This window comes from Muntiacus reevesi, chromosome 18 (genome assembly GCF_963930625.1).
Source record: "Muntiacus reevesi chromosome 18, mMunRee1.1, whole genome shotgun sequence".
Taxonomy (NCBI): domain Eukaryota; kingdom Metazoa; phylum Chordata; class Mammalia; order Artiodactyla; family Cervidae; genus Muntiacus; species Muntiacus reevesi.
Genome location: NC_089266.1, coordinates 23,110,104 through 23,124,064, shown reverse-complemented (window position 1 = coordinate 23,124,064; position 13,961 = coordinate 23,110,104).

The following is a 13,961-nucleotide window of genomic DNA, read 5'->3' as shown; positions in this document are numbered from 1 at the left end:
GCAAGTAGCATCATGGTGTTCTTTTTTTGTTGGCTGAGTAATATCTATACTACATCTTCTTTGTCCATTCATCTGTCGATGGACACTTAGGTTGCTTCCATGCCCTGGCTATTGTAAACAGTGCTGCTATGTACATAGGGGTGCATGTATCTTTGCAAATTGGAGTTTTCTCCAGACAGATGCCTAGGAGTGGAATTGCAGACTCATATGATAACTCTACTTTCACTGTTCCCAATAATGACTGGCTGCTGTAATTATTAACATATTTATTGTATTTTCCAAAATATTTTAAAGTGCTTTCAAGTTTGCATGATAGTTTACCCCTAAATACTTTAGGAAATTTTCTTAGCACAATATGATAATCACCCCTTACAAAATTAATAGTAATTCCATGTGTCATCTAATACCCAGCCCATATTCAGTTTTCTTTAATTGTCCCCCCAAAATGCTTTCTGGTTTGTCCCAGCTAGGATCTGAAAAAGGCCTACATAACCAAATGCATTTGGTTATGTCTCTTCCATCTCATTTAAATCTAGAATAATCTTTTTCCCCCTTATGCCATCGAGTTGTTGAATTGCTAAAGCATTTCAGGTAAATTACAGACATCATGTCCCACCGTCTAGATTTCTCTGATTGCTTCCTTGTGGTGGTGTTTACCCTGTATTTCCTGTAAACTGGAAATTAGATTTACAGGCTCCATTAGATTCAGGTTGACTACATCGGCAAAAACACTTCCGGGGCCATGAGCACACATTGCGGTGTCCTCGGTGCCTGAGCTCTGCTCTTAGTGATAGAACACTGCTGATGGGTAGGACTCACTGGGGACAGGCCATCTCTCTGGGAGAAGTTGCATTTTCTTCCTTTAAAGCCAGCAAGTAATCTGTAGAATTAGAATTATTGTGCTTTTAATAAATGAAGTAGATCAGTGTGGCTGAACAGAGGTGAGAAAAGGAACCAGAATTCAAAGAGCTGAAGGCCTTGATAAGAAATTTGGACTTTATCCTGTAGGATGGGGAATTGTGGACCACTTTCAAGGAAAGGAAATCACAGGATCAGCAGGAGGGATGGGGAGGCATGAAGGGAACAGGGAACTAGTATTTCCTGAATGCTCAGCTTGAACTGACCCTATGCTAGGTGCATACTTGATCTATGTGAAACCTTTTGTGTGTGATGAGTCATTTAGTCATGTCTGACTCTTTGTGACCCTATGGACTATAGCCTGCCAGGCTCCTCTGTGCATGGGATTCTCCAGGCAAGAATACTGGAGTGGGTTGCCATGACCTCCTCCAGGAGATCTTCCCGAGGCAGGGGTGGAACCTGTATCTCCAGCACTGTAGTCAGATTCTTTACCATCTGAGCCACCAGGGAAGCCCATAAGTGAAACCTGCCCTGTGTTTAAAAGAAAAAGTCTATTTTACAGATGAAAAAAATGGAGGACTCATTTAGTCACTCACCCAAGGTGATAGTAAGAGCTAGTAAAGACCAATAGGAAGGCAGTAACCATGAGCATGGACAGGTATCCGAAAGAGAATCAGCAGCACTGGTAACCAGTTGGCTGTGGGGAAGAGAGCAGCTGGGAGCCCCAGCTCTAAGCTGGAATGCAGGAGGGGATGGAGCAGGTTGGAGGGGAAGATGAGGAGCCCAGGTTCCAGCTGCCCAGATGTCTCCAAGCCGCTCTCTTGAGAAATGGTGTTTATAACGTGACAATGTCTGTAATTTGGCTTCTGGCACAACTCGATAATTAGCTTAACTTATCCCTCACTGGTGTTTCATTCAAAACAAGGACACTTTTCCATTCCTTCTGCCGAGGCCTGTTTTCCCTGAGTGTTCCAGGGTGAGTGTGAACACAGAGCTGAGCTGTCTCTTTTGCTCAGCCCAAATGGGTCAGAGACTGATGTCAAGGGTGTGTGGGCTGTCTGCTCTCTCGGCTAGAGTCTGTCTGTCTCCGGAGCCTGGGGGTGTGGACTCCCCCTCGGATGGGTAGCTGCCTGAGGGTGGGGTCCTGGAACCTGCAGGGCAGGAGCGTGGTCCCCAGGCGGCTTCCAGGAACCACGGGCAGGGTACAGTGATGAGGAAGATGGTCTGAGAGGCCAGTGTGGAGGCAGCTGCCAAGGCTGACTACAGGAAGGCTCTGGTCTGAAAAAGGGCTGTGTTGAGGGGAAACAGGGAAACTTTTCAACTTAAGAGGTGTAGACAAGGTAGATTTTATGGGACTTGGGGCTGACTCAGAGAAAAAGGAAGAGAAACAGTTAAGAAGGACCTTTGGGGTTTTGTCTCAGGAGAGAAGGTCGAGGCTATTGACTAAGAGGGGACCTACAAGAGGAAGGGTGGGTCAAAGGATGGGGAGAGGTCAGGTTCAGTTTGGGTCTGAACCAAGAGCCAAATCTAAGTGGGTATGGTCTAAGGAGACCTGGAAAAGGCCAGCAGGAGCTGGAGGGCTGTCAGGACTAAGTCACAGGCCCTCGGGCCAAGGGAGAAACTCCTGGCAGGAGTGAGCATTTCCAGGGAGGGTCCTGTGGATCCAGAAGAGGACCCCCCATCCTGCCTCAGGACGGGAAGGGGAAAGGACCCCTGCAAAGGTGGCTGAGAATCTCAAGAGAGTGAGACATGCAGGGCAGGCATGGGGAGCAAATGTCATGGAGAGGTTTCATAGGGCAGTAAGGGAAGAGCTACTGGCCTTTGTGACTTTGAGATGAATCAATCAGGGGTCTGTGAAACTGATTTCAGCTTCTTAGCAAAAACAGAGAAGTGGAAGGGATCACCTGGAGGTGGAGCCTGAGAAGCAAAAAGCAGAGCTGTCACTCCGTGGGAATGGACACAGGACGTGTCACCCACTGGGCACCAGGAGCAAAGCCATCAAGAGGGGACCACCCCTGGCCCCACAGCAGCCTTTGTCCTGGTCACTCGCTCCTCAGAGTGGAGCATGAAGGCCTCAGACTGGCAGGGCTGGATAACGTGCTTGCATCTCAGTGTCCAGGGCACCAAGACAGAGGCTCAGCATCCCTTCCTTCAGTTCCTGCTGTAAACATTGTGCCAGACACAGCTCTAGGCCCCTGGAAACAGCAGCGAAATCCACAAAGATCCTTGTCTTCATGGCATGGAGATCAGAGAAGAAAGATTGACAACAAACAACGGATATAAATATGTGAGCCCACCAGGCTCCTCCATGCATGGGATTCTCCAGGCAAGAATACTGGAGTGAGTTGCCATTCCCTTCTCCAGGGGATCCTCCCCACCCAGGGATCGAACCTGGGTCTCCTGCATTAAAGGCACACGCTTTACTGACCGAGCCACCAGGGAAGCATAGGAGATTAAGGACAAAAAAAAAAAAAAAAAGAAAGGTAAGGAAGATTGGGAGAGGCGGGGGAGGGTACAGATTGCAGTTTAAATAAGGTGGGCGTGGAGAGTCAAACTGAGGAGGCAGGATGTACCTGGTGTGCACAGGACAACAAGGAAGTGATGTGGCCACGGCACGAGAAGGAAGGAAAGAGTGGAGATGAGGCCAGAGGGACGGGGGCAGCAGACCGTTTAGAACACTGTCAGCCCTTTAAGGACTTGGTCCTCCCTCCGAGCACAGTGGGAACTCCTGGAGAACTTGGAACCCAGGAGTGACCCAGTACACAGTTTAAAGGGGTCATTCTGGCCACTGTGTAGGGAATAGATGGTAGGGGCAAGGATGGAGGCAGGGAGACTGGTTAGGAAGCTACCAGGATAATCCCGGGGAAAGAATAACGGTGAGCAGGGTGGGAAGGCATTGAATTCCGTGTATATTGTGAAGGCAGAGCAGCAATATCTGCTGAGAGAGTGGACGTGGGAGAGGAACCAGCACTGATCCCAGGCTGTGGGCTTGAACAACTGTAAAGGTCGAGTGGTCATCAATTGAGATGGAGAAGGCTGGCGGTAAAGCAGTTGACCTAGGTGGGGTGTACGGAAAGATCTAGGGTCGTCCCCTGAAATAGACAGGGGGACACTGGGCAGCCATAACCTCCAGAAAATATCCAAGACTGGTGGTGACTGGTGACCTTTGGCAGAGCAATTTCGGCAGGGAGATGGGGAGCCAGAGAGTCACTGTAAGTCAGGTGCATGGAGCTGAAGTTCTTGGTCCAGCTTCTGATGAACAAAGCAGAGTAGGGATGGAAGACAGAGGGGGCTGACAGACAAGGTGAAGAGGGTGGCCTTTTGGATGGAGGTGGCCTGAGCTCATTTGGAGGCTGAGGGGAAATAGGCAGGTGAAGGAGAGCTTGTAAGTAGGGATAAAGAATCTCCACAAGAGGGCAAGCAAAGAGATTTCCCTGGTGGTCCAGTGGCTAAGACTCCATTCTCCCAGTGCAGGAGGCCGGGGTTTGATCCCTGCTCATGGAAGTAGATCCCAGTGTGATCTACTTCATATCGCGAGGACCCAGCGTGATACAACTGAGACCCAGAGCAGTCAAATAAATACATGGATAAATTAAAAAGAAAAAAAGAGGGCGAGCAGAGGGTCAACCTCAAGGGGCTAAGGGCCTGGACCAGGGTCAGGAAACAGTTCCACTGAAGAGGTGGTCCGCCAACAGCCGGGATTTTGAATCCCAACTCCTACCATCCTATCTCAAGTTCAGGAGACAGGATTCATCTTCACCTTACCCCAGTCCCCAGGCCTCACCCCACCCCAGCTATGACCAAGGTCTGCTGCACCCCAGGATCCTAGCACCCTGAGCACAGCCTCATATCTGAACCCCAATCCATGTGGCTGCTTTCTCGGATTCTGCCACAGCTGGGGGACACTGCCCACTTGCTGTCCCCCAACCCTTCCATCCCCCTGCCCCAAGGGGCTCCTCTTCTGCTCTCCACCTGAGCCCCCTGCTCAGCAATGGCTTTGTTTCCTGTTTCAGAAAGAAAATGCAGAGTTGACTGAGAGAAGCTGAACACAGAAGAATCTAAGATTCCACTTTAATGAAGTTCTAGAGCCAGCAAGGGTTTCCCAGGTGGCTCAGTGGTAAAGAATCCGCCTACCAATGCAGAAGACACAGAAAACATGGGTTCGATCCCTGGGTTGGGAAGATCCCCTGGAATAGGAAATGGCAACCCACTCCAGTATTCTTGCCTGGAAAATTCCATGGACAGAGGAGCCTGGCAGGCTACAGTCCATGGGGTCTCAAAGAGTCAGCCACCACACTGAGCACGCATGCACGAAGAGCCAGCAAAATGAATCTACCAAGATCTATTAGTGATAGAAATTGGATTCATGTTGCCTGGAGCTGGGGGGATGACTGCTGTGGGATATGAAGGAACTTTCTGGGGAGATGGAAATGTTCTATATTTTTATGGGGGTAATGGTTACATGGCTCTGTACATTTGCCAAAGGTCATCACTTATACACATAAAATGTGTGCATTTTACTATATGTAAATTATACCATAAAACATTGATTAAAAAATAGAGAACTAAAAAAATTTTTTTCAGGAAAAAATACATGCTATCAAGCAGAACATTCAGAAAACTAAGATCATGGCATCCAGTCCCATCACTTCATGGCAGATAGATGGGGAAACAGTGGAAACAGTGGCTGACTTTATTTTTCTGCGCTCCAAAATCACTGCAGATGGTGATTACAGCAATGAAATTAAAAGACGCTTACTCCTTGGAAGGAAAGTTATGACCAACCTAGACAGCATATTAAAAAGCAGAGACATTACTTTTCCAACAAAGGTCCATCTAGTCAAGGCTATGGTTTTTCCAGTGGTCATGTATGGATGTGAGACTTGGATGATAAAGAAAGCTGAGCACCAAAGAATTGATGCTTTTGAACTGTGGTGTTTGAGAAGACTCTTTTTTGGCGGGGGGAGAAGACTCTTGAGAGTCTCTTGGACTGCAAGGAGATCCAACCAGACCATCCTAAAGGAGATCAGTCCTGGGTGTTCATTGGAAGGACTGATGTTGAAGTTAAAACTCCAATACTTTGGCCACCTGATGTGAAGAGCTGACTCATTGGAAAAGACCCTGATGCTGGGAAAGATTGAGGGCAGGAGGAAAAGGGGATGACAGAGGATGAGATTGTTGGATGGCATCATCTACTCTATGGACATGGGTTTGGATGGACTCCGGGAGTTGGTGATGGACAGGGAGGCCTGGCATGCTGCGGTTCATGGGGTCGCAAAGAGTCGGACATGACTAAGCGACTGAACTGAGCTGATCAAGCAGAAAAAGCCTACACACACACAAACACAGACACACACTCATCTGTCCCCATCCTTCATGTTCTACCTTCCCTGGGAGAAGCAACATGCCCGCTCTGGTCCACCTGAGCCCTTGTACTAGAGACTGTCCAGGAAATGGCAGGCCATACCTCCCTGACCTTGCGTCCTCCTCCCCTGTGGTCCTCTCTTCCTATCTCTCCCATCCCAGCCCCTAGGAAGGATGTCTCCCCTCACACTCTTTCTCCTTTCTCACCCAATCTGCTGACATCTCTCCCACCACGCTGGATCAGTTGCCCCCTCTCTGAGACCCCTGTGGGCCACTCCCTCCCCCTTCTCTCCTACCTGGTTTCCATGACACCACTTTTTCTGGAGGTCCCTCCCCATCTCTGGAGTTTCCTTCTCATGCTCCTTGAGGTTCCTCCCCCACCCTTTTAAATGTCAGCATTCCCTGAGTCTCTGGCCTTGGCTTTCTGCTCTCTGCACCTGCACAGCTTTCCAGCTTGACCTTACCCTCACCAGGACTTCAGTTACTATCTACTGCTGACAATGCTCAAAGATATCTCTGAATATTTTTCAGAGTATCAAGGATATGGCAGAAGAGGTAGGCAAAATATTACATATGCTTCAAAAGCATTTTATAATTTTTAAAGTGATACACAAATCCAAGCCTCTTTTGGGATGGTCCACTAAACCTCAAATGCAGCAAGCCCAACCTGAATCCATCAACTCCCTCCCAATTCTGTTCCTCCTCCTTTCTTCAAGAGTCCAGTAGTTTGAGGCAGAAACCTGGGAGTCACCCTCCCACTCCATGACTGCCAACTGTCAACAACCAGCTTCTCTCATTTTCACCCCCTACACATTCCCTCTCTCCATCCCCACCAACACTCCAGTCCAGGACCTCTTCCTCACTCCCAGAAATATTTCAGCACTCATCCATTTACCCATTCATTCATTCATCAAGTATTAACTGAGCACCCACAATGTGCCCAACACTGATCCAGGTGTTTTGGTTACATCAGTAAACACAACAGGTAAAAATCTTTGCCCTATAGACCCAAGTAGACATTTCTCCAAAGAAGACATACAGATGTGCCAACAGGCATGTGACCAAGTGCTCAGCATCGCTGATTGTTAGAGAAATGCAAATCAAAACCACAATGAGGGGCTTCTCTGGGGGCTCAGGGGTAAAGAATTCGCCTGCCAATGCAAGAACTTGCCAATGCAAGTTCAATCCCTGATCTGAGAAGATCCCACATTCCATGGAGCAACCAAGCCTGTGCACCATACCTATTAAGCCTGTGTTCTAGAGCCCAGGAGTCAGAACTACTGAAGCCCATGCGCCTGGAGCCCGTGATCCACAAGAGAAGCCACGGCAATGATAAGCTCCTGTACAACAACAAAGAGTAGCCCCTTCTTGCTGCAACTAGAGAAAAACCCATGCAGCAATGAAATAATAAATAAAAACAGCCAAAAATAAACAAAGATAATTTTTTAATTATTAAAAAAATAAAGACCACAATGAGGTATCATCTCACACCAGTCAGAAGACTATCATCAAAAAGTCTACAAATAATAAATGCTGGAAAGGGTGTGGATTCTGTCCACAGGATTCTCCAGGCAAGAATACTGGAGTGGGTTGCCATGTCCTCCTCCAGGGGAATCTTCCCAACCCAGGGATTGAACCCGTATCTCTTACATCTCCTGCATTGGCAGGCGGGTTCCTTACCACTAGCGCCACCTGGGAAGACAAATATTACAATATCACTTATAAGTGGAGTATAAAATATGACACATATGAACGTATTGATAAAACAGATACAGACTCACAGACATAGAAAACAAACTTATAATTACCAAATGGGAAAGGAGTGGGGAGGGATAAATTAGGAGCATGGGATTAACAGATAGAAACTACTGTACATAAAATATGTAATCAACAGGGCTTTACTGTATAACACAGGTAACTATATTCATTATCTTGTAATAAGGGACAAAATAATATGAAAAGAATATTTATCACTTTGCTGTATACCTGAAACTAACACAATGTTGGAAATCAACTTACTTCAATAGAAGAAAATCACTGCACTGTGGAACTTACATTCTAGAACTTGCATTAATTTCAGAAGTCACTCTGTTTTCCACCTTTACCCCTCTGACCACCAACTGTGTTGTGGCTACTGAACTTTGCAACATGTACATCTGCTCAGCATCTTCCACAGGACCTCATGTTCCTGGGGTCAAATCTGAGCCACAGGTAAAGTGTCTTGACCCCTTTCCTCCCACCCGCCCTTTCGTGAAACACTTGTACCCCTTGGACGCACCAGGGTATGTACATCTGCTCATCCTTGGCCTGTGATGTTCTCCCTCCCCTGGCTATCCAGAAGACTTCTGGTCACCTTCAAGTCATAGCTCAGCCTGCCTCCTCCAAGGAGCCTTGCCTGACTTCCCCAGACAAGAAACTGGAACTTCTTCTCCTGGGCTCCCTCTGTAAAAGGTCCATTCCCCATCATAACACGTATCAAACTGCACGGTGATGTTTGCCTGCCCACCAGCCAGCCTTTCCCCTCCACCCCGGGCACCTGCAGGGCTGCAACCTGCCTTGATCCTTTCTGCATCACCAGTGCCTGGTCCATTACCTGGCACATCTTAGGGGTCAACAAATGGTAGTGGATTAAAGAAATGACAGTGATTTAGTAGGAGGTGACAGACAGGGAGAGGCTTGGGGAGAAGAGGCTAGCTAGTCCCCAGAGCAGCCCCCTTATTGATAATTTGGACCGGTCACATGGTTAAAGGCAGTGTCCAAATCCTGCTTCTGCACCTCCTGGCTGTGCACTCTGAGCTTGTTTCCTTCCCTATAAAATGAGAACAGGAATCAAATCTATCTCAGTGTCGTTGCAAGAAGATTGTTAGATGCTTAGCACAGTGCCTGGCACATTGGCTCTCGTCAAAAGTGAGCTGCTGCTGTTATCATGGCTATTGTCATCATCACCATCACTACACCACAGCTGTCCACTCTTGCCTCCTGACCCGTCCCTCCCCCTAGCACTGTTATCCACTATTTCCTCCTTCTCATCACTCAATCTATGTTTGACCCACTGTGGTCAGCCTCCACCCCTGCTAGTGCCTGGAACTTTCCAGGCGGAAGTCATCAAGGAGGCACCCCCTCCTCTCCTCCACAAAGAAGCCTTTCCTCCCTTGACCTCTCAGTGGCATGTGACCTGGCATCACTTCCTCTTTCTTAAAGTTCCTCTCTGACTTCCATGACGTGAGCTCCCTGCCCCTCAGGATAGCCTTCTGTGCCTCTCACTCTGGGTCTCTGCAACCCAGACTGCAGATCCAAACCCAAACAATCGACTGCCTGCTAAGCATCACCACCCCACGTGTCACAGACACCTGATGTCAGCAGGCCCAGAGCAGTTCCTTGTCAGCTCCACCACCCCACCCCCACTCCTGAATTTTACAGTGAGTGCAGAGAGCTCCAACCAGCAAGTCCTCTACATTGCACCTCTGGGAGTCATCCTCCTGGTCTTGCCTTGCCAAACAGTTCCTGTCACAGTCTTAACATTCTACTTCTTTACATCCTCATCTGCAGCCCTTTGCTCATCCCCTCTGCTTCTGCCGGAGTCAAACCCTCATCTCTCAACTGGATCCTCTGAAGTCTCCTACCAGGTGCTATTCAACTGTGCTCTCTGGAGTAGCACCACCTGGGAGTTTGCTAAAAATATTGGGTCTCAACCCCCACCTCAGACCTACTGAGTCATACTCTGCATTTTAACAAGACCCCCAGGGGAATCACGTGAACTCAAGGCTGAGAATTGCTGTCCTAATCCATCTAACCTCCCCACAACCCTAACCAATCCCAGACTTGACAACCAGCGTGCAAATAAGGCTAAGCATCTTTTACTTAAAAGCCCTTACTGGCTCCCCACTGCTCTCAGGATTAAATCCAAACCCCTTAGCAAAATAACCTAGGTCCCCTTAATCTGGTTTTTGGCCATCTCGCTAACCCTCCCACCTGTTCTCCTACTGCACATACCACCATGGGGTGTCCACAGTGTACAACTCCAATGTACTGGTTCCCACATTTGCTGGTTCCCACCTCTGTGCCTTTAAACATGCTGTCCCCCCCCCTGCCTGGAAAGTTCTTCTGTCCCTTCTCTGCCTGCAAACCCTCCCTCACTCACTTAGTCCTAGCTCAGGCTTTCCCTAACCCCATAAATACAGTTCCTTCCTTCCTGCCGGTGTTAGCACTGTTCTTAGCACTATCACAGCCATTATCATCTTGAACTGAAGTTGTTTGTCTATATCTGTCATCCCCACCATCCCAGGTACTGTGTATCTCCTATGGCCTGCCCATGATGATTCAGTGTAGAATTTGCTGAAAGACAGAATAATACAACTTTTTCCACTTCTGTCCTGATGGCAACTATAACAGGAGGAATGATTAGATTTCAGGAGGAACTGATGAAAAAGAACACAGGAGGGCAAATGTGCTATTCATTTGTCACCCCTCAGCCTGGAAATTTCCCCAAGAGCAAACTCATCAACCACAGAATGTTAATTCCAAGGGGATTTTCAAGATCCAGTCACCCAACCAAATGATAGAGAGGGCAACTGCTCTGCCCAAGGTCACCTAGCTGGTTAGGGGCAGGGCTGGACTAGGTTCCAAGTACCTCTGGAAAGTCTGGGCAGATGGCTACCTTATTCCATGAACCTCTTCCCTTCCTACACATTTTAACTCCCTAAAAGAAGTCCCCTGTTCCTTAAGTGACCAAAGGAGCTTCCTGGGCTCAAAGCTCTTAAAACACCTGCAAGGACCTTGGCTGGCTGGAGTTGTCAAAGCCCTGCACTTTGGAGGAGAGGATCCAATTATCCCCATTTTCCAGATTGGCAAATAGAGGCAGTGAGAATCTGTGTTACACTGCTAGTTAATGGCAGAGGTAGGCTTTGACACTAAGCACTGTGTTCTTCCCGTAGAAAGATCTGAAAAGCCAAAAATTCCACCAGGGTAGAGTCACTATTTATTACAATAATCATGACGACTGGCCGCCTAATGCTTGGGGGAATCCCCTCACTCCCACCAGTTCCTCTTTAAATCGAGCCTCTATTCCTTTTGCACAGGATGTCTAACTTAGGAAAGAACCTGTTCACCCACCCTCGCACCCCAACCAAGCTTGCTGTAGAGACCGCGGCAGTCATAACCCTTGACGGGGAAATCACCCTTCCCTATGCCAGGCACTTGACATTGTCACTGCTCACATCAACCCTGAGGTACTGTGTCCCCATTCTGAGATGGGGAAATTGAGGGTCCCAGATGAGGCATTACTAATCTATGGTCAAAGTCAGCAAACGACTAAGCAGGGTACCAAACCAAGGTCTTTCCGACTGTAGGGTCCTATCTTTCTATTTGGCCAGGCCAGGCTCTCCCAGACCGCAGGAAAACCACCTGAAGCCTCTTATTGTCTGGGTTATCTTGGAAAAGTAACCTAACCTCTCTGAACGCCCCCAAGGTCAGAAGCTTTGCTTTCGGGGGATAAAATGATATGCAAACGGGACGCAAATAAAATGCAAACCCGCGGGCGCCAGCGCAATCCTTTCCCGGAGCCCGGGGCTTTCTAGTGGGGAGGGCGCGCCCCCGGGACCGGCGAAACCAAGCGCCCGGCCAGCTTGGAGAAGCGAAACCTCAACACTCTTCAGCCTCCCCCGCTAGGTTCCGGGAACGAGCGAACAAGGCTTCGTGGAAATGCGATCGGCGGCAGCCGCCTCGGATCCCAGGACCACCCCGACCACAGCCCGCAGTCCCGGGCCGGGAGGTGCGGGGGCCGGCGCGGTCGGGCCCGATCAGCAGCGAGATGCGCGCTTCCGCCCCGCTCCGCTCCGGCAGCGGCCGCGGCGGCCCCACAATCCCCTTCTGGCTCCGGGGACGGGCGGGGCGGGGCGGGGCGGGGCGGGCCGAGCGGGCGGAAATAATTTTCTGTTTGGTCCTCTCTGCCCCAGTCCCTTAGCCGCGGGACGCGCTAGGCGGGCGAGCGTGCCGGAGGCGGGAAGCCAGAGCGGGAACGCGCTGCCCTGGAACCCTTAGAGGGGTGGAGAGGGGGAAGAGCAAGGATTGATCGCCTACTGTGTGCCCTAGCGCTTTACCAAAGGATTTTCGTTAGATCTTCACTGCAATCCTTGCCAGAGGGGGTTAACGCCCCTTTTGAGAGGGATAAGTTGAGCCTCTGAAAGGTGAAGTCACACGCCAAAAACTGCACAGCCAGGATTAGCCTGACATCCCAGATCAGTGCTCCGTGACGCCAAGGAGAGCTCAATGAACTTGAACCACTTGTTGGCCGAGTACTGTTCTTGCTCATTTTTCCGTGAATCGGCACATAGTAGGTGCTCTTGAAGACGTTGGAAGATGGAGAAGAAGCTTGACAGTTCAGCCCTGGGATTACCCCCTGCGAATCCCGGCCAGCCCGCGGGGCACCGGGTTTCCCCAGACCTCAGACGGGAGCATTTATGATGGGCGGGCATCCCAGTTCGACACTGGGATTCGGGGAACACACGGTAGTGGAACCCCAGCTCTAGCAGAGAACAGACTGGGTTCAAATCCCCGCTCTGCCGCTTTCAGACAGTGTGACTTTGGGCAAGTCACTTCATTTGTGACGAACCTCAGTTACTCCATCAATAAAATGGAGAGTATTAACACCCCAAAGGGGTGTGGGTTACTTAAACGAAACCATGTTCCTAATACTCTAAACTAAACGTACAACCCGTCCATCCCACAAGCTTCGGGCGGTGCACCCGCAAGCGGTGCACCCGAACAAAGAAAGGTTGCTTGTCCCCAATCCCCAAGTAGACCATCCCTAGACGCAGGGACCGACGGTTCTTCTAGTGACCCTCGTCCAGCGAAACCCGAAACTACGGTCGGCCACCTCGGTTTTGGCCACCTCGGCCAAAATCGGTTCCGAAAGCAATTACTCAAATATTCCAAAAACTGGCGCATGGCTTGGGCTGATATTTTTGCGTTTAATTTCCTTGATGTTTTACTCTTGTCAGAAAAGGCAATTCGTCAGAAACTCCTAAGTGAGACTTCTTGTTTGTGTCTTGTTTTAACTTTTCGTATGAGCGAAGTTCACAAGACAGATGAAGATATCGGCGCATAGCAGTCCTCGCGGGGATCCCGACCCTCGGACCGGTCCCCAACAATACCCTGATTCTTAGCCCCCTCCCCCAGACACGGAAGCAGCAGAGACAGGCCTCCCCCAACCCCCCTCCCCGCCCATTTAGACAGAGCCTCTACGTCCTGGCAGCCCTCCGGATTCCTCTGTCCCTGCAGGAGCAAGGGGAGGTGGGGACTGCAGCCTAGAACTTAGCTTCCCCGACCTCCCCAAACTCCAGCCTCGTCGGGATTAAGGGACTAAATCCCTGAAGCCACAGACCAGGTCAAGGACAAGTTCTCCCCCGCCCTACTCCCCACTCCTGGGCGAGGATTCACCCCCCTTCTCGCATGAAAAGTACTAAATAGACGCGAAGGGAGGGGTGATGGCGGGCCCCGGCCCCTTGATGTTCCGGTTGAACAGGTGCTGGTGAAAAGGAGGCGGTCCCGGCGGAAGAGTCGGCCAGGGGGGCCTGCGCTGAAGCGGGGGCAGCCTCCTCCACCCTTAGTCCTCCTGCCGATTTCCCCCTCTCCTCTCCGTCTGCCCCTCCCCCGCAGGAAGCGTTCTCGGCCCCGACGTCTTTGAAGTGTCGCTGAAGCCACCAGGACTGCCTTCTCCCCTCCGCCACCCCATCTCGCGC